This window comes from Sapajus apella, unplaced genomic scaffold (genome assembly GCF_009761245.1).
Source record: "Sapajus apella isolate SASKATOON/1434 unplaced genomic scaffold, GSC_monkey_1.0 scaffold868, whole genome shotgun sequence".
Lineage (NCBI taxonomy): Eukaryota > Metazoa > Chordata > Mammalia > Primates > Cebidae > Sapajus > Sapajus apella.
The window spans coordinates 1-17,904 of record NW_022437794.1 but is presented as its reverse complement, the minus strand read 5'-3'; the positions used below and the strand labels follow the sequence as shown (position 1 = coordinate 17,904).

At 49.0% G+C, this 17,904-nt stretch overlaps 1 protein-coding gene and 1 long non-coding RNA gene across 3 annotated transcripts in view; both read right to left on the bottom strand.

Moving 5' to 3' along the window:
* Window positions 1-14,334, bottom strand: part of LOC116546411 (F-actin-monooxygenase MICAL3-like) — a 21,399-nt gene extending 7,065 nt beyond the window's left edge. The window contains exon 1 of one of the 2 annotated variants that reach the window (XM_032272690.1): window positions 12,550-14,334. The gene's annotated coding sequence lies outside the window, so the exon portion shown is untranslated. The remainder of the gene's footprint in view (window positions 1-12,549) is intronic. The other variant, XM_032272691.1, reaches the window with a different exon arrangement.
* A 2,849-nt stretch (window positions 14,335-17,183) lies between these two features.
* LOC116546413 lies at window positions 17,184-17,883 on the bottom strand. Its single transcript, XR_004266703.1, has 2 exons — window positions 17,848-17,883; window positions 17,184-17,622 (listed from the first exon to the last, which is right to left on the bottom strand). It is a non-coding gene; the product is annotated as an uncharacterized LOC116546413 (long non-coding RNA).
* Window positions 17,884-17,904: the final 21 nt, after the last annotated feature.

Genomic DNA, 17,904 nt, shown 5'->3' with positions numbered 1-17,904 from the left:
AAAAAAAAAAAAAAAAAAAAAAAAAAAAAAAAAAATTAGAAAGTCAAAAGATGGCTTGTAGGGGGCCAGGCGCAGTGGCTCGCATCTGTAATCCTAGCACTTTGGGAGGCCGAGGCAGGTGGATCAAGAGGCAAAGAGATGGAGACCATCCTGGCCAACATGGTGAAACCACATCTCTCCTAAAAATACAAAAAATTAGCTGGGTGTGGTGGCATCTGCCTGTAGTCCCAGCTAATCGAGAGGCTGAGGGAGGAGAATCACTTGAACCCGGGAGGCAGAGGTTGCAGTGAGCCTAGACGGCGCCACTACACTCCAGCCTGGGCGACAGAGACTCCATTCAGAAAAAAAAAAGTGGCTTGTAGGGCAGGAAAGAGCAGATGTGCTCATGCAAGGGCAGGAGAAACGGTGACAGCTGACAACTCATGGCTAGAAACAAAGGTCCCAGGGCATTTTCTGCATCAGGCCCCTCTGCCCCCTGCTCTCTCTGGGGACTCCTGAGGCCTCCCTTGCTCTTTGACAAGCACACAGCACTGTGCAGCCCCAGCCCTGTATGCCCTGCCTGCATTCACAGTGAACCTCAACTCCAGCAGTCACAGTGTTTGCTGATCTTTGCATACGCTGGGTCTGGCCACCTCTACTTCATGTCAAAGAAGAAAACGACTTTTCTTTGTTCCTAAACAGCAGCCACTTTCAACTCCTCGCCAGGATTCAGAGCAGTCAGAACCATGACATTCTCGCTGAAGCCAATCCATTAAGGTCCTGCAACAAACAATTCTAAAATCCTTCCCGTCACAATGCTTGCCTTGGTTCACACCCCTCCTGAAACAGTTTTGGGCACTTATTTCCCAAGAAGAGTTCTTCCATGTGAGCTAACATCCCCTTGGTTGGTTGTAACCCACTCGGTTGGAAATAATTCACTTCCAAAGAGCTGCTAACCACCACAGAGGATTTCCAAATGAAATCCCACTGCACAGAAATACCTTCACTAAAACTGTCCCCAATCCTTCTGCTGGTGAAAAATACTTTCAAATGAACAGGTGTCACCCGTAGCTCCCAGAGGGCTGCAGAGCTAACCAGCAGGCAAGTATTAAGTGCCCGGCCGAACAGATTTCAACCTGCAGGGCACTGGTGACAACGGATGAACAGAGGCAGGCTGGCTCCTGCGACAATGCGGCCAGCACCCAAGGTAAGATGACACAAGGTGAATTCCCCTGGGCTGCCTCACTTTTCCTGCTTTGCAGCTGAATGACTGCAGCCTGGACTCCTCCAGAGTGTGACAGCATTGCTCTGTGGCTCTGCTGGGCTGGGCCTGTCTCGCTCTGCAAGGGGCTTACCCAGCATTCTCACTGGCTCTGACGACAGCCGGGAAGTGCGGGGAGCAGGGCTATTCCTGTTACCGCCCCCCATTTCCCTCATTCCTGAAGGTCACAGCCAGATCATGCTCCTCCTGGCCTGTCCTGTACCACCCTGTATACGGTTCATAATCACAGGAACCTGGAGACCAGGAAACCTGGCAGGAAGGTGCCAGAAATCCCAGAAACTGAAAAGCCAAGGTGTGCAAGGAAGGGGCAGAGGAAGTGAGGAGCCGGGTTGGGGGTTTGGGGGAGGAAGAGGAGGTGATGCCAGGTTTCCAGGCATCTGTGAGTCTCCACCAGCTGACTCCAGCCTGCATGTTTTGTCCACGGCAGCTGACTGCTGACTCAGAAGCCCTGCAGCGGCCTTGGCTTGGAGGATGGCGCTGCAGAGATAAGCACACGCAGGACACAGTTATGTTTCTATTTACGACAACAGGCGAAGGTTGTCGCTGAACTTCTGGCTGTCTATGAGAACACTCAATCTCTAGCTCTTAGAAAAGGTAGCTGGATGTTTGTGGAGGAGTAGAAAGGAGAATCATCTTTAAAAATAGAAAAAGAAAATAGAAACAGAACAACAAAATAAGAATTATACCTCAAGAGTATGGCATCAGAGTGAAGCTTCGTTTCCTCCCTAGCCACTGCACCACGGGCATACCAGCAAACATGCAAATCTCTGAATCTTACACAGCAATCAATGAACTGCGCCTTCCCCTAGCCCATTCGGTCAGAGGTATGTCTCATCTAAATAGATCTTGAAAGTGGGCAGAAGGCCAGGCGTGGTGGCTCATACCTGTAAACCTAGCACTTTAGTGGGCCAAGGCAGGAAGAGTTCAAGACGAGCTTGGGCAACAGAGTGAGATCCCGTCTCTTCAAAAAATAAAAAACAAAAAACTTAGCTGGGTGTGGTGGCATGTGCTTGTGGTCCCAACTACATGGGAGGCTGAGGCTCCCCCTAGGAGGTCGAGGCTGCAGTGAACCATGATCGTGCCACTGCACTCCAGCCTGGGAATCAGAGCAAGATCCTGTCTCAAAAACCAAAAAAAGGAAAACGTAGGTGGAAACACTTGTTTTGGAATGTCATCAGGCAGAAGTTTACATGAAAAATGCACGATGGATTACTGAGCTAATTCCCTTATGTTTTCCCTCAGAAGCCAGGACCCAAGTTGCCAACATGCCTCAGGCTCCCGATCTGTCTTCCTGAAACATGGGCAACTAGCACCATTTGTTGAAAAGCCTGTCCTTCTCGCACTGAGGAGGAGTCTTGGTTCCCTTGTCAGAAATCATCTGACGATAAGCGAGGCATGGGAGGCCAAGGCAGGCAGACTGTCTGATTCTCCCAGCAGCTTGAATCCAGCCTGGGTAACACAGCAAGACCCCATTTCTCTCTCTTTTTTTTTTTTTTTTGTTTCCTTTTTTTAAATTTTCACTGATAACATCTGAGAATTATAAGCTTAAGACCCCATCTCTTAAAAAAAAAAAAAAATCATTTGACCATATATATTAGGGTATGTTTCTGGGCCCTCTATTGTAGTCCATTGGTTTATATGTCTGTCTTTATGCCAGTACCACACTGTTTTGATTAGTACAGCTTTATAGTAAGTTTTGAAATCAGGAAGCATGAGTCCCCCGGTCTCCTTTATAAGCACTGTTTTGGCTATTCAGGGTCCCTTCAGATTCCATGTAAACTTTAGGATGGGTTTTTCTATCTCTGTAAAAAACAAAATTGAGGTTTTGATAGGGATTACATTGAATATGTATTGTTTGGGCAATGCTGACATCTTAATAATAGTAACTCTTCCAATCCATAAGCATGAATTTGTTCTCATTTATCTTTTAATTTATTCCAGTAACGTTTTTTAGTTTTTCTTGTACAAGCCTTTCACCTCCTTGGTTAATTCCTAAGTGTTTTATTATTTTTGATGCTACTGTAAATAGAAGTATTTTTAACATTTCATTTTCAGACTGTTCACTGTTAGTATATAAAAATGTAACTGATTTTTGTGTATTAACTCAGTATACTGCTACTTTGCTAAATTCATGTATTAGCCTTGAACAGGTTTTTTTGGGTGCAATCTATAGGATTTTCTACACATAAGATCATACCATTTATGAATGAAGATAACTGTCTTCCTTTCCAATTTGGACGACTTTTGTTTTTCTTGCCTAATTGCTTTGGATAGAACTTAAGTACTATGTTGGATAAAAGTGGCGAAAGTGTGCATCTTTGTCTTGTTCCTGATCTTAAGAGGAAAAGCTTTCAGCCTTTCACTGTTGAGTATGATGCGTGCCCATGGTTTTTCACATATGGCTTTTACTAGGCGAAGGTAGTTTCCTTCTCCTCCTAGTTTGGTGAGTATTTCTATCATGAAAAGGCGTTGAATCCACATGTATTCCATCCTGGGATCTTTGCTGACTCTCCAACCTATTTACCATCATCAAGCTGACACTCGGCAGGACGGAGAGGAGACATGAAGCCAGCCCCTCCCCCGGCCACTGTGCCCTTCCCTTCTCCTGCCTGCTACTCACACAGCGGCCCTCCTCATCTGCTCCTGCCACTCTGCAAAATATTATTGAAATGTCTCTCTCCTCCACTAACTCTGAACTTCCTCAGGGCAGGGTTGGGTCTCTGCCCCCTAACCTGACCTGGAATAGAACTGGGTCGTGTTTCTGTGGAGGTGACGAGGGTAGGACAGAGCCCAGCAGCGGACTGGTCCTGGGGGAAAGCACGAGCCTGGCCTGCGTGGCTGTGGAAGGTGAAGGAGAACTGTACAGATGTTAGAGAGAGACTTCCAATGTGTTACCAAAAAGTGGTATCCAGGAATGCAACAGTCACCTGGGGAGGTAGTGACAGTCTAAGAAGAACACTTGCAGGAGTGTGGCACTTTTCTCGTGATCCGCACTCTGCTTGACTGAGTGTGGAACACCCCTCTCTAGAGGCATCTGAGAAGAGCCAGGCCCACATAACCTCTGGGTTCTCTACCAAGTCCCTATTCCTGAAGCACCACGGTACGGTCCTAACCCTTATGTTGTATCTGTTCTAATTTTCATTTGTATTCTTTGCTAATAATCTATTTCTTCATGAAAACCAAGTTAAGAACATCTACACAACTGAGAAATGAAGTGAGTTAGAAGTGAGCTGACCTCTGCCTTGCAGTTCTGTCACCCCAAACACATTTAATGTCTGAATCACGAGGCGCCCGATAAACACAATCATCGACGATGAAGTCAACTCATGTTCACAGTAACCCCAAAACAAGTCATCAAGAAGAAGAATGCCTAAGGCTCAACCTCTTACAGTCTCATCTGTAAAATTAAAATCACAGGGTTTTGCAGGAAGTAAGGTAATGAATGCAAAATGTTTATCAGAGCCAGGAACAGAGCAAGGTCCAATCAATGGTAGTGCTATTATCATCTAGCAGTGTACCAACAAACCTCAGCAACCAAAGCTTATATTCAATCTAAATAAATGGCTATTCTATATAACAAAACACAGGATCAGATGGTTTTGTTTTCTGAAGGAAAGAGAGATGGTTTGGAATCTTCTCTACTCCATTATCACTCCACTCCATCTGTTCTAGAAAGTGTGAGAATGGCATTGGGTGGCAGGGGCTAAAGGAGTAAGATCTGTGTCCGTCCTACCAAACTGAAGCGTTAAACAAGACAGGAGATGCTGAGTAGTTACTAGACGCCACAACCATGCCTATGGCATCTTCTCCACCATCCTGTGAGGCAGAATGTGTGGCCTCCATTTTACCGATGGGGAAACTGCAGCTTAAAGAATTTTATAGGTCGCAAAGCAAGAAGGAGGCAGAGCTGGCATGTTTTGGGTCCAGACTTGTCCAACCGAGAGCCTAAGTCCTTGGCCATGATGAAAAACCACCCGAAATATAGCTTGAGAAATAAAAGCTCATCAGGAGAATGCATGCTTCCAGTCCCTTACCGCCCGAGAGCAGGATCCTGCCTGCCAGGAAGATAGTTGCCCAGCTAGCAATGGATATGTCGTTTCAAGTAAATTTAGCAAGGACATATAATACAGGATTCTTTTTCTTCTCATGATTTATCACTGCATCTGCTCCTTTGAAATGGAGCCCTTTCCAACTGGCAATGAGAGCAGTCAGGTTTCACAGTAATTCTTATTGGCTGCCAAAAGGCTAAGCAACTAAAACAGCGCTAACACAGTACTTAACAGTCTGCATTCTGCAGCAGGCTCTTGCACCCCAGCCATCAGCAACACCTATGAGGAGTCAATTACAAAACATTTTCCAATCATGGAATACTTTTCCATCCATTGTAGGAGCTTGGGGGGAAGACAGAAGGTGGACCCCAACCTGCCCACTGTCAACAGTACAGAGCTGAGTTACCGAAGGACCAAAAGACCAACACCTTCCTGGCCCACTAATCCAAAAGCACTGCTCTCAGGGGTGACGAAAGGCCTCTGGGTGGGGAGAAAGCCTCACTGAGGATGTGGGAAAACACAACCAAAGGAGAATCCCAAGAAAAAGCTGTTCTCCTCAAGGGCTGGAATTCAACCTATGAGGTTGGTGCAAAAGTCAGTGCAGTTACTTTTGCCATTATTATTATTTTTTGAGACAGAGTCTCACTGTCGCCAGGCTGGAGTGCAGTGGCGCGATCTCGGCTCACTACAACCTCCACCTCCCAGGTTCAGGCAATTCTCCTGCCTCAGCCTCCCAAGTAGCTGGGGCTACAGGCACACACCACCACACCCAGCTAATTTTTGTATTTTTAGCAGAGATGGGGTTTCACCATGTTGGCTAGGATGGTCTCGATCTCCTGACCTTGTGATCTGCCCACCTCGGCCTCCCAAAGTGCTGGGATTACAGGCGTGAGCCACCGCGCCCGGCCTGCCATTACTTTTAACAGCGAAAACTGCAGTGACTTTTGCACCAACCCAATACTTTGCTTAGCATCACGTACAGTTCCAGCTACACAGCAGGTGCTCAATACGGTTCTGTTGATTAAAGGTCTACCCAGTCACCTGCGCTTGTACAGACCCAGGAAGCTGGCTGGTTGGTAGGCCACACAGGGCGACCTCCAGGCCACTGCACACAGGGCGACCTCCAGGCCACTGCACACAGGGCGACCTCCAGGCCACTGCACACAGGGGCTCAGAGAATGGCAAGGCTCCAGCAGTCCGAAAGGAGAGAAATACCTCACAAAGATGACTGGAAAACTTGCGGAAAACATGCAAGGTCCCACCAAGGCACTCAGTCGGGTCATTTCCTCCTCTCCCAGGGGAGGGCCTGCAGCTAAGGCTTTCAGATGCTGGCCCAACACACAGGCAGAAGACTAACCTGGAACAGAGTCCGGGGTTTCTCCTCGCCTGCCTGCCATCACTGCTGCGGAACCACAAAATACACTGCAGTCAAGGCTCGGCACCATCTGAAAGGCCATCTAGGCCCAGCAGCCATCCCACACCTGCCTATCGATGGCATGTCAACAGCGCCACTGACGAGCTGAGCAGCTTACAATGTTCATTTCTCAAGGACCCAAGTTCTGTGTGGAAGACCAAAATCGGGCCGGGTGTGGTGGCTCATGCCTGTAATCCCAGCACTTTGGGAGGCTGAAGCAGGAGGACTGCTTTAGGAGGAGTTCAAAACCAGCCTGGGCAGCATAGCAAGACCCATATCTCTACAAAAAATTGAAAAATTAGCTGGGCATAGTGATGCACACTTGTTGCCCCAGCCACCCAGAAGGCTGAGGCTGCAATGAGCCATGGTTGTGCCACTGCATTCCAGACTCTGTCTCAAAAAAAACCCATAAACAAAACACAGTTTCTCAGGGGCCAGGCGCAGTGGCTTACACCTGCAATCCCAGCACTTACAGAGGCCAAGGAGAGTGGATTGCGAGGTCAGAGGATCAACACCATCCCAGCCAACATGGTGAAACTCCATCTCTACTAAAAAAAAAAAATACAAAAATTAGCTGGATGTGGTGGTGGGCTCCTATAGTCAGTCCCAGCTCCTTGGGAGGCTGAGGCAGGAGAATTTCTTGAACCCGGGAAGTAGAGGTTGCAGTGAGCCGAGATCGCGCCATTGCACTCCAGCCTGGCGACAGAGAGAGACTTTTTCTCAAAAACAAAACAAAACAAACACAAAACACAACTTCTCTCCTGCCATGGTTCTCAATCACTCCATCTTCGTGGCATTCTTCCAAGTTCCTACAGGTAGTCAGTCTCTCTGCCCATGCCATCCGCCTTCCCTCCAACGACAGAGAGCAGCATCCACCTTCTCTCCAACGACAGAGAGCAGCATCCACCTGTGCCTCTGATCCTGCTCTTACTCAAGCATGCTGCCTCCACACTGCGCCCTTCCCTGCAAGTGATGCTCCCTCGCCCACACTGCCTCCACACGGCGCCCTTCCCTGCAGTGATGCTCCCTCACCCCACTGAGCTGTCTTCAGCAAGGACACGTCTTTCAACACCCAGTCCTGACTTCACCCCCTGCAACTAACTCCCTCTGCTCCCCCTGGCAGCAAGACTCACTGAAATGCTTTGTTCACAACCTTCTCTTCTCCCACTATCTTTGAACCTCCAACAAGTAGACCTTGTCCTCAGCACCCCCACAGAAATGTCTCATCAAGGTCATGAATGATTTCCATGCTGTCCAATCCAACGATCGGTTCTCAATTCTCCTTTTCCTCAATCTGTCTGGTCACAAGTCACAGCTCACCTCCCCTCCCCACCCCACTGGTCTCCAAGGCAAAAGGGCACTCTTCTCTGGGTCCTGCTGTGACCTCATAGCCCCTCTCTGCATCTTTTGCTGTCCCAGACCCATCCCCAGCCTCTGCATGTTGACACAGCCTTGAAATCGACTCAGTCTTTGATCTCTTTTCAAGCTGTATCTCCTTCTACATCAGTGGCTTTCGAACTTCTTAAACTATGATCTACAGTTAAAAAAAATGTTCTGTACTGTGATCTAAGACACAGCTATCTCTCTTTTTACATAAATGTAATTTTAAAAACATTTCACAGGACAAAATTCTCATATCAGTCAGCATAAAAGTAAACATTTTACAACAGCCTTTACTACTGAGATATTGTTTTCAATTCTATTTCATTTTTTGAAAACTGCTGGTGCTCACTGTATTGCCTTCATGACCCACTAAGGAGAAACCAGCCACCGCGAAAGCTGTGCCGTGGAGGATCCTCCCGCCCCATGGCTTTATCCACACAGGACTGATAGATAATGGTGCCTTAATATTTATTTCCTCACTCCTGCACTTTTGTGACCAATTGCTTGTGACATTTCTACCTGGATGTTTTACAAGCATCTCAAACTTAAAGCACTTGAGGTGACACTCCCACTGCCACTAGCCAGAGCCTGTCCTTCCCTGGTGACCTGCATCTCGGTAGACAGTACCACCAGCTGCCTAGATGCTCAACCCAAAACCCTGCCCATCTGCATTTCTGTCACAGCCCACAGTCCGTTCTTCAGAAAACTGTGTTCTACCTTCAAATACAGCCAAATCCAACCACTTCTCACGTGTCTTCTCTATGATCCTTGTAAGACACCACCAGCTCTCACCTGCTCACTTAGTGAGCCTCCCTACTTCTCCTCCCTCCAACCCACCCCCAAAATATTCTACAACACAGCCAGAGCATCCATTTAAAACACACGTCAGACACGTGACTGCTACACCCCAGCCACAGGTCAGGTCCTGCCACTCTCCCCAACACTCCTTAGGCCCAGTCAGACGTCCTCCTCCTGCTCACCAAGGCCTCCCCGGCCAGGGCTGCCCTGGCCCTGGCTCTTCAGGTCTTCGCTCACCTTATCAGAGACAGCTCTGCTGATCACACCCAGGGAAGAACACCCTGCCCCTGCCCTATCACTCTCGACCTGCATCCTGTGGACACCGTGTACACAGCACGTCCCTTCCCTCTATCTCCCCTGGCAGAGGTAAGCCCAGCTATGAGAAGGGAGTGAAGCATGAGCCACAGTGACTCCAGAGCCTTCTCCCGCCGAGGTGCCCGTCCACAGCATGCCGCCCTCCTGGATGCACCTGTTTGTCCTCAAGGGCAAATCAGGAATTGGTAAAATGTTTTCACTAAATTTCCTCGGCTGATTCAGCCATGACTTCCCATCTCAGCCAGTATAAAAGCAAATACAAAATAATGGCCTACAAGGCCCTATAAACGTGTCATCGACATTTTGGTCTCAGGACTCCTTTATGCACTTCAAAGCTACCGAGGACCAGAGTTCCAGGCTGCAGTGAGCTACCATCGTGCCATTGCACTCTAGCCTAGGGGACAGAGAGAGACCATTTCTTAAAAAAAAAAAAAAATTGAGGACCCAAAGACCTATCAAGATTTACTAAATGTAAAATTAAAACTCAGAAAACATGTCAACATTAATTCACTTTAAAATAACAATAAGTAACATATCTTACAAAAAAAACCAACACCCACAACAATTACTCTCCGACAGAAATTTAGTGAGAAGCGTGACAGTGCTCTACATTTCTGCAAATCTCTTTAGCGGCTGGCAGCCAGATTCTCCTGCCTGCGAAGCCTCTAGAAAGCCCACTGTACACACCTGGGCAAACGAGGGCGGAGAAGGCACGTAATACCACTCAGTATTGTCACAAAAACAGTTCTGACCTCGTGCAACCCCCACGAGACCTGCGCCCACACACACACACGCCTTCCCTCTGCTGCCTCCTTTCCTGCCGCCAGTCTCTCCCATCCCCGCCGGCCGCACCGCCTCCCACGTTCCCCACCTAGCAGACACCCTCTCACGTCAGCCTTCGCATCTGCAGCTCCATGTATCTAAAAATGCTCTTCCCTCCCATCCATTCACTCAAGAGTATTACTGAGCGTCTCTTACGGCCCGAGCACTCTTCTACACTCCAGAAATAACACAGAGTGAACAGAGAAAAACAAGCTCCGACTTCCAGGGCATGAGCCTTCTCATGGAGCTGACACATATATTCAAATGTGAACTTCTCGAGGTGGACTTCCCTGGCCACTCCGTTTAAACCTGCTCATCGTCTTTCCCTGGTTTTCTCCAAAGTATTTACCACAACTGGACGTGCTCCAAATGTTTTTGTTTTGTGTGGTTTTATTTTTTGAGACAGGGACGCACTCTGTTGCTCAGCTTGGAGTGCAGTGGCATAATCAGAGCTCACTGCGGCTTCCTGGGCCCAGGTGATGCTCCTGCCTCAGCCTCCTGAGTAGCGGGGACCACAGGCGCATACCACCAAGCTCAGCTGATTGCTTTTATTTGTACAGATGGGGTCTTACCATGTTGCCCAGGCTAGTCTCCAACTCCTGGGCTTGAAGCAATCCTCTTGCCTTGGCCTCCCGCTGGGATTATCAGGGTGAGCTACCGCACTGGACCTCTAAATGTTATCTACTTACAATCTATCTTCCTGCTACAATGTAAGCTCCAGGAGGGTGAGGATTTTTGCCATTTTGTTCAGGGTTTTGTCCTTGCACAGAGAACAGTCCCTGGACCACAACAGGTGGTGCACAGTGAGGGCCACTTGATGAACAAATAGCTATGTACATGAACTTCTCCAGGCAGCACTGTGTTAGGATATGAGACAGAAGTTATATCAAATGAAAATGAACTGTGTGTTTTCAGGCAGTGCCACCAAGCTGGGAGTCACAGAGATCGGGAGCCCGACAAGGGAAGTCCAGATGGCTTCTGCCCATGAGGGAAGATCCTCCCCTGGAGACCTGCCCTTTTCCCATGACAACGACCAGCCCTGCACCTGGCTCCCACAGGCTCTGCCCAGCAGGCCCCACAGCCAGCTCAGGACCTGTTCTTGCAGCAGGAGAGAGCGTGTCAGGGGCCAGGACCTGGAGGCAGCTTTGTTTCAACAGCCAAATACTTTCCGTGTAACTATCCCCTATAAAAAGAAACTGGTTTCTAGAAAAGAACCGTGTGTCAGCAAATGCTACGCAGCAGCCCCAACCCGCTTCCCCAGAGGCGAGTGAAGGACCCATAACATTTCTGATTCCAAGTTGCCTGTATGGCTAACATCTACATGAGAAAGCCACGAAGCTGCCACAAGCCTAGGGGTCAGACAAGGCAGCATTTCTTCATTTGAGGCAGGAGGACAGAGGACTCAAAGGGTTTCTGTGCATTTCACACTTGCTGGGCGGCAGGGGAGGCAGGTTGAGAGGGAAAGCTGCACGTGAAACGCCAGCCTTGGGAGTGGGATGGGGGTGGGACATTTCTCCAAGTCCCCAAAGTGAGGACCGATGTGGCTGCACCTGCCTGTCACCTCCACCCACAGGGAAGGCCCCAACACTGCCTTCTACAGTACCCCCACTGGTTCCTCCAGCCTGTCCCCACCCTGCTAATGGCCCTATTCCAGTCATCTTTTTACTCCCTCTCCAATCTGGCCTCTGTCTCCAACACTCCACTGACGGCGACGGTGGCGTTCAAGTGAGATGGGCTCAGACGCGTTCCAGTCCTATCTGGCTCACCCTCTGGCTGCCGTGCTTCCTGGAACCGCCCTCCCTGGCTGCGCTAAGCCTCGGCTTCTGCCTACTCTCCTCGCCAGCCTCCAGTCTCTCAGCTGCGATTCTTTCATCTGCTGCTCTGGTAAAATTGGATAGCCCTGGATTTTGATCATTCTGACTTGCTCTGGAGAGCCAAAGCTACCGAACACCCCCATTTACCATCACACAGGTGCCTCTTCCCAAGGAGTCCACCCCAAAGAGTCAAACCCTAACCCATCAAATGGCAATCTGTGGTCATCTCAGACCCTCCTCTGTTCCCCATTCCTCAACCCAATCTGTTGGTTCTAACTCCAGAACGTTCATCTCCCTAGCATGATCCTGGTAGAAGCCCGGAGATTCCTAGTGTGAAAGGAAAATGAATCTTGGCACCCCAAACTCACCAGAGGCTTTTATCCCAGAGGAAAAAGCCAAGCTGGGAATTGGGCCAAGCGAACCCACTTTCCATTCCGGCTCCTACCTAAGATGACCACAAAGCTGACTCCCTCACATTTCGCCCACAAGGAAATTCCTGGCCTCAAGTAATCCACCAACCTTGGCCTCCCAAGGTGCTGGGATTACAGACTGAGCCACTGCGCTCAGCCAGCTGCCCCTTAATCATAACTTGCTCCAATACATCCTCCACGAGTGCCAGAGGGGTCTTTCATAAGAGCCAATGTGACCCGTTTCAGCCTCCAGTGACACTAGGAAACAATCCACTTCTGTCACCACTATTAATAGATGCAACCCATTCTCTCAGGTTCCCGGGATGCACCAGGCTCTCACACGTTCCTCACCTCCCTCCGCCGCCTCCTCACCTCTGCCCACAGTGCCCCTCCTCCATTTGAGACTGCAGCTCAGCATTGCGGACTTCACTGCAGCGACCCCGCCTACCCCAGCCCCAGGCAGCCAATCACCTTTTTCCCTGTGTTCCCTCCCACCTGAGTGCCAGCCTCCCCTTCAACATTCCTCACTTGCTCCGGAATTAAGTCCACAACTGCCTGCCCATTTGTGTTTGGCTCTGGTTAGGTAGAGGAATTCACGTTCATGCTTGCACGTAAGTGCAGATGCTGGCAGATGCCAGGAAACAAGGGCAAAGATAAACAGAAGGCTCACCTGCGGCATAAGGGCCTAAAGTCTCAGGGCTGTTGGTTTCTGTTCACATTCCAGGATGATGCTTACCTTCTTCAGACACTAAATCACTGGCATTGTGATGCTGACGCTCCCAAGGGTTAGACAAGTTGAAGGGAAGACTCCTGCCCCACAGGCTTCTGAGAGATGCCAATGGCTCGGGAAAGAAGAAACCAGGTTCAAGTGTAGGCACTAGGGTGCAGGCATGGTGAACGCAGTGCATCGTAGCAGGGTCGTTATTCTCCAACGAGGTTCCTCTGCGGGCTCAAACCCAAGCAGTGTGTCTTGGTTCCAAGCCACAGAAGGGAATGGGGGCTAGCTAGCTCCAAGGCCACGGTTTTCTTCAACTATTTTCATGGAGAAAATTTCAGTTGTGCTCTCCAAAGCAGAAATAAATCTAGACAACTGACCCAAAACCAGCTGAGTAGAATGTCTTTTCCCCTGAAATTAGCTTAAGAGTGTGGGATTTAGGTGCAATTTATTAGTGGATCAGATGCTTCTCCAGGCCGGACCTCTCCCTCTGCTGACTCCCACTGAGCTCTGAGACGACTCTGCCAGCTACTTCTCTAATCACACCACCTCTATGGGAAGGAGACCCACCTGGCTGGAAATGAAACATTCAGGGAAAGTGAGTAACAAGCTTGCTTTCTCTGCTCCAGGATCACTGCAAATTCCCCAAGCTCAGGAAGGGCCTTCAAAGTCCACAGCCCACAACTTCTCCCCACTTATGTACCCCCTGTCCTAGGGGTGACCCAACCCTGCCTAGGGCATATTGAACTATGGCCAAAACTGTGGTTTCTTTTCTCCCAAAGACCAGTTGCCAAAAACCAATTGCCATGACCTCTTTGGGCTCCAAAATTCCAACTGCTCTGGGCTCCAAGCCAGCAACCTACCACTTTTTTTTTTTTAACAGAAGACTTATTAATCCTTACTCAATTCAGCACCAATGACATTGGCCAGTGTAGAGCCAGAGGGGCCTACCAGCTCCATTCTACACCTACCCTGGCCTAAGATGCCAGCACCTGATGGCCAAAAGGCCCAGGCCACCTTCTGGGACCTGCTGGGGCCCAGTGGCAGTCTCGGGCTCTGAGCTGGGCTTTGCCCACCCCTTGGTTTTCTAAAGCTCTTGTCTAGACTGCCGCAGGCACAGGACGACTGCTCACTGGCCTGCTGGCTCTGGGATACATATTCTTTGGCTTGCTCCAAGGACTGAAACCTAAAATCTGAACCATTCCAGGTGTCCCCTAAGGGATGTTAGAATGTGTTACTGCTGTGACCCTCTCACCAACTGCAGCTTACAAGAGTCTAACTCCAGGGAAGCCATCGGTATTAGTCCGTTCTCATGCTGCTATTAAAGACATATCTGAGACTGGGTAATTTATAATGGAAAGAGGTTTAATTGACTCGCAGTTCAGCATGGCTGGGGAGGCCTCAGGAAACTTACAATCATGGTGGAAGGGGAAGCAAACAGGTCCTTCTTCACATGGTGGCAACAAGGAGAAATGCAGAGTGAAGGGGGAGAAAAGCCCCTTATAAAACCATCAGATCGGGGCTGGGTGCAGTGGCTCATGCCTGTAATCCCACCACCTTGGGAGGCCAAGGTAGGTGGATCACGAGGTCAAGAGATTGAGAGCATCCTGGCTAACATGGTGAAACCCATCTCTACTAAAAATACAGAAATTAGCCAGGTGTGGTGGCACACGACTGCAGTCCCAGCTACTTGGGAGGCTGAGGCAGGAGGATCACTTGATCCCAGGAGGTGGAGACTGCAGTGGGCCAAGATTCATGCCACTGCACTCCAGCCTGGTAACAGAGCAAGACTCCTTCTCAAAATACAAACAAAAAAACAAACCATCAGATCTCGTGAGAACTCACTCATTCTCACAAGAAAAGCATGGATGTAAGCACCTCCATGATTCAATTACCTCTCATGGAGTCCCTCCCATGACATGTGGGGATTATGGGAGCTACAATTCAGTATGAGATTTGGGTGGGAACAAAGCCAAACCATAGCACCATCCTTATGGGAAGGCTACCAAAGGACACCGTGAGCCCTCTCACAAATCCTGGACAGCTCTGTGTCTACGGCCAAGCACCACACTCAGGAGCCCAACTCACCAGGCACAGCCAGTTGATCAGGCAGGTCTCACCCCTCAATCAATTCAGGCACAGATTAAACATACCACCTTGAGAAATACCGCTCACTGGGGCAAGGAAAAGCCAATGTACTCTGTTCAACTAAAATAAATACTTGGTCTAGATACAGGTTGGGCATCTCAAATCTGGAAATCCAAAATTGGAAAATTCCAAAATCTGAATGTTTTTGAGCATCAACATGACACTCAAAGGAAACACTGAATGGGGCACTTCTGATTTTAGATTTTCAAATTAGGGATGTGCAACTGGTAGGTATAATGCAAATAGTCCAAAATCTGAAAAAATCTGAAATCCAAAGCATATCTGTGCCAAGCATTTCCGAAGAGATACTCAACCTGTGCTAAACACCATGGACATACAGATTTTGCCTTAATTAAGCAACCCTGTACAGTATTTCAGAAGACATCCAACCAGCAGCCCCAGAGCACCTCAAGCCACAGTATGAGGACAGCAGCTGTCCTCATATATATTTTCATATATATTTCATATATATTACCGCAAGATGACAGATGAACATGCCCACAACAGCACAGTGCTGTGACCTTCCTTCCTCAGGGCAACTTAACCCACGGGGCACAGTAAGCTTCCAGCCCCGTTGGCAACAGCAAATCTGTGTACAAACAAACTGGTATGTGACAAGAGCTGACACGTGGCAGTGAGGGCAGACAAGACCTTCACCATCATGGAAGCCACTGCTCTAACAATCAAATATTGAAACAAACTTGCTCTCTACCACTGCAATCCAACACATAAAAGGCATTTGGGACAAAAGCAGGGAAAGTGTGTTACCTGATTTCCAATCATGTAGATAATTTTAGGAAGAAAATAGTAGAAAGAAAGTAAAAGGCTAGAGTGCATAGACAACTGAAGTCACTCTTCAACCACAGGTGCAACCTCCTCTCCTACTTCAGATGGAACACGAGACTGAAGTTTCACCAAAGTTCCCTGCTTGCCCTGTGAAACGGTTTGGATGCCTGTCCCCTCCAAATCTCATGTTGAAATGTGATTCCTAATGCTGGAGGTGGGGCCTGGTGGGAGGGGAATGGATCACAGGTGTGGATCCCTGAAGAGTGATTTAGCGCCATCCTTGGTGATGAGTGAGTTCTTGCTCAGTTAGTTCCCGTGAGATCTGGCTGTTTAAAAGCCTGAGACCTTGCTGCCTTGCTCTCTTGCTCTTGTTCTCGCCAGGTGACACGCTAGTTCCCCATCACCTTCTGCCATGATTGGAAGCTTCCTGAGGCCCCATCAAAGCAGATGCTGGCACCATGCTTCCCATACAGCCTGCAGAACCATGAGCCAATTAAACTGCTTTTGTTTTCTTTTTTTTTGAGACAGAGTCTTCCTCTGTCACCCAGGCTGGAGTGCAGTGGTGCAATCTCACCTCAGTGCAACCTCTGCCTCCAGGGTTCAAGCGATTCTCCTGCCTCAGCCTCCTGAGTAGTTGGGATTACAGGCTTGTGCATCACCATACTCAGCTAATTTTGTATTTTTATTAGAGATGGAGTTTCACTATGTTGGTCAGGTTGGTCTTGAACTCATAACCTCAAAACGATCCACCTGCGTAGGTCTCCCAACGTGCTGGGATTACAGGTGTGAGTCATCGTGCCCGGCTAAACTGCTTTTCTTTATAAATTACCCATCTCCAGTATTTCTTTATAACAACACAACAATGGCCTAACACACCCTGCAAACTGGGTGTCAACAGAGCAATGAAACTGACCAAATAGCAATGGCGGGGGGACTGGGGGTGAGTGGGGGAAAGTGTCACGGGATCTGAATAAGCCCCAAACTGGACATTGACCTCTGGATCCTGGAGACCTACCCTTGGGCCAGAAACCGAAATGGGCTTGGCTCATTCCTGGTAAATATTCCAACCACGCTAGGCGCCAACACCTGGGAGAGCAAGGGGAGGGGAGCCAGGTGAGAGCCTCAAGCTGTACCAAGTTCCTGACGTCAGGACCTCTGGAGGGCTTGGCCAGGAAGCCAAAGCACTCAGAGCAGGGTTTCTGGCTGCCCAAAAAGCACCACCAGGCCAGAAAAACATACTGTGCTCAGGACTGGAAAGCATGTTTTTCTACACCACTTGATTGCAGTATAACTTAGAGACAGTAAGAGTCACCTGTTTTCAGTGCATGGTCCGTGACTTTTAGTCAATTTGCCAACCTGTGCACCCACCACCATCATCTAGCATTAGAACATCTCCATCACCCTGGAGGGTGTTTAATAACTCCCAAACCTGAAGACGACTATGGTTCAGTCAGCTTTAGGAGGCTGATGAATGACAAAAAAGAAGTTGGTATCTACTTGTTGTTGCTGCCAATTCAGCAACAGGAAGGACGCTCAGAGCAGGCAGAAGGCGGAGCAGATCAGTTATCCCGCCTCTGCCTGAAAAGCACTCAACAAGGCTTGGCTGAAGGACCTGAAAACTCAATTTTTTAAGTAACTATTGCTGAGAATAGTGCTTCCCAAACTAGGATGAAGGCCCCCTTCATCTGCCCATGTTCTCCGGGCACCCTCCTTCCACAATGTCTCAGCAGTACAACTGCACATCCGGGCACCCTCCTTCCGCCGTGACCGAGCAGTACTACTGCACATCCGGACACCCTCCTTCCGCCGTGCCTGAGCAGTACTACTGCACATTCGGACACCCTCCTTCCACAATGTCTGAGCAGTACAACTGCACATCCGGGCACCCTCCTTCCGTCGTGACTGAGCAGTACCAACTGCACATCCGGACACCCTCCTTCCGCCGTGACTGAGCAGTACCACTGCACATCCGGGCACCCTCCTTCCGCC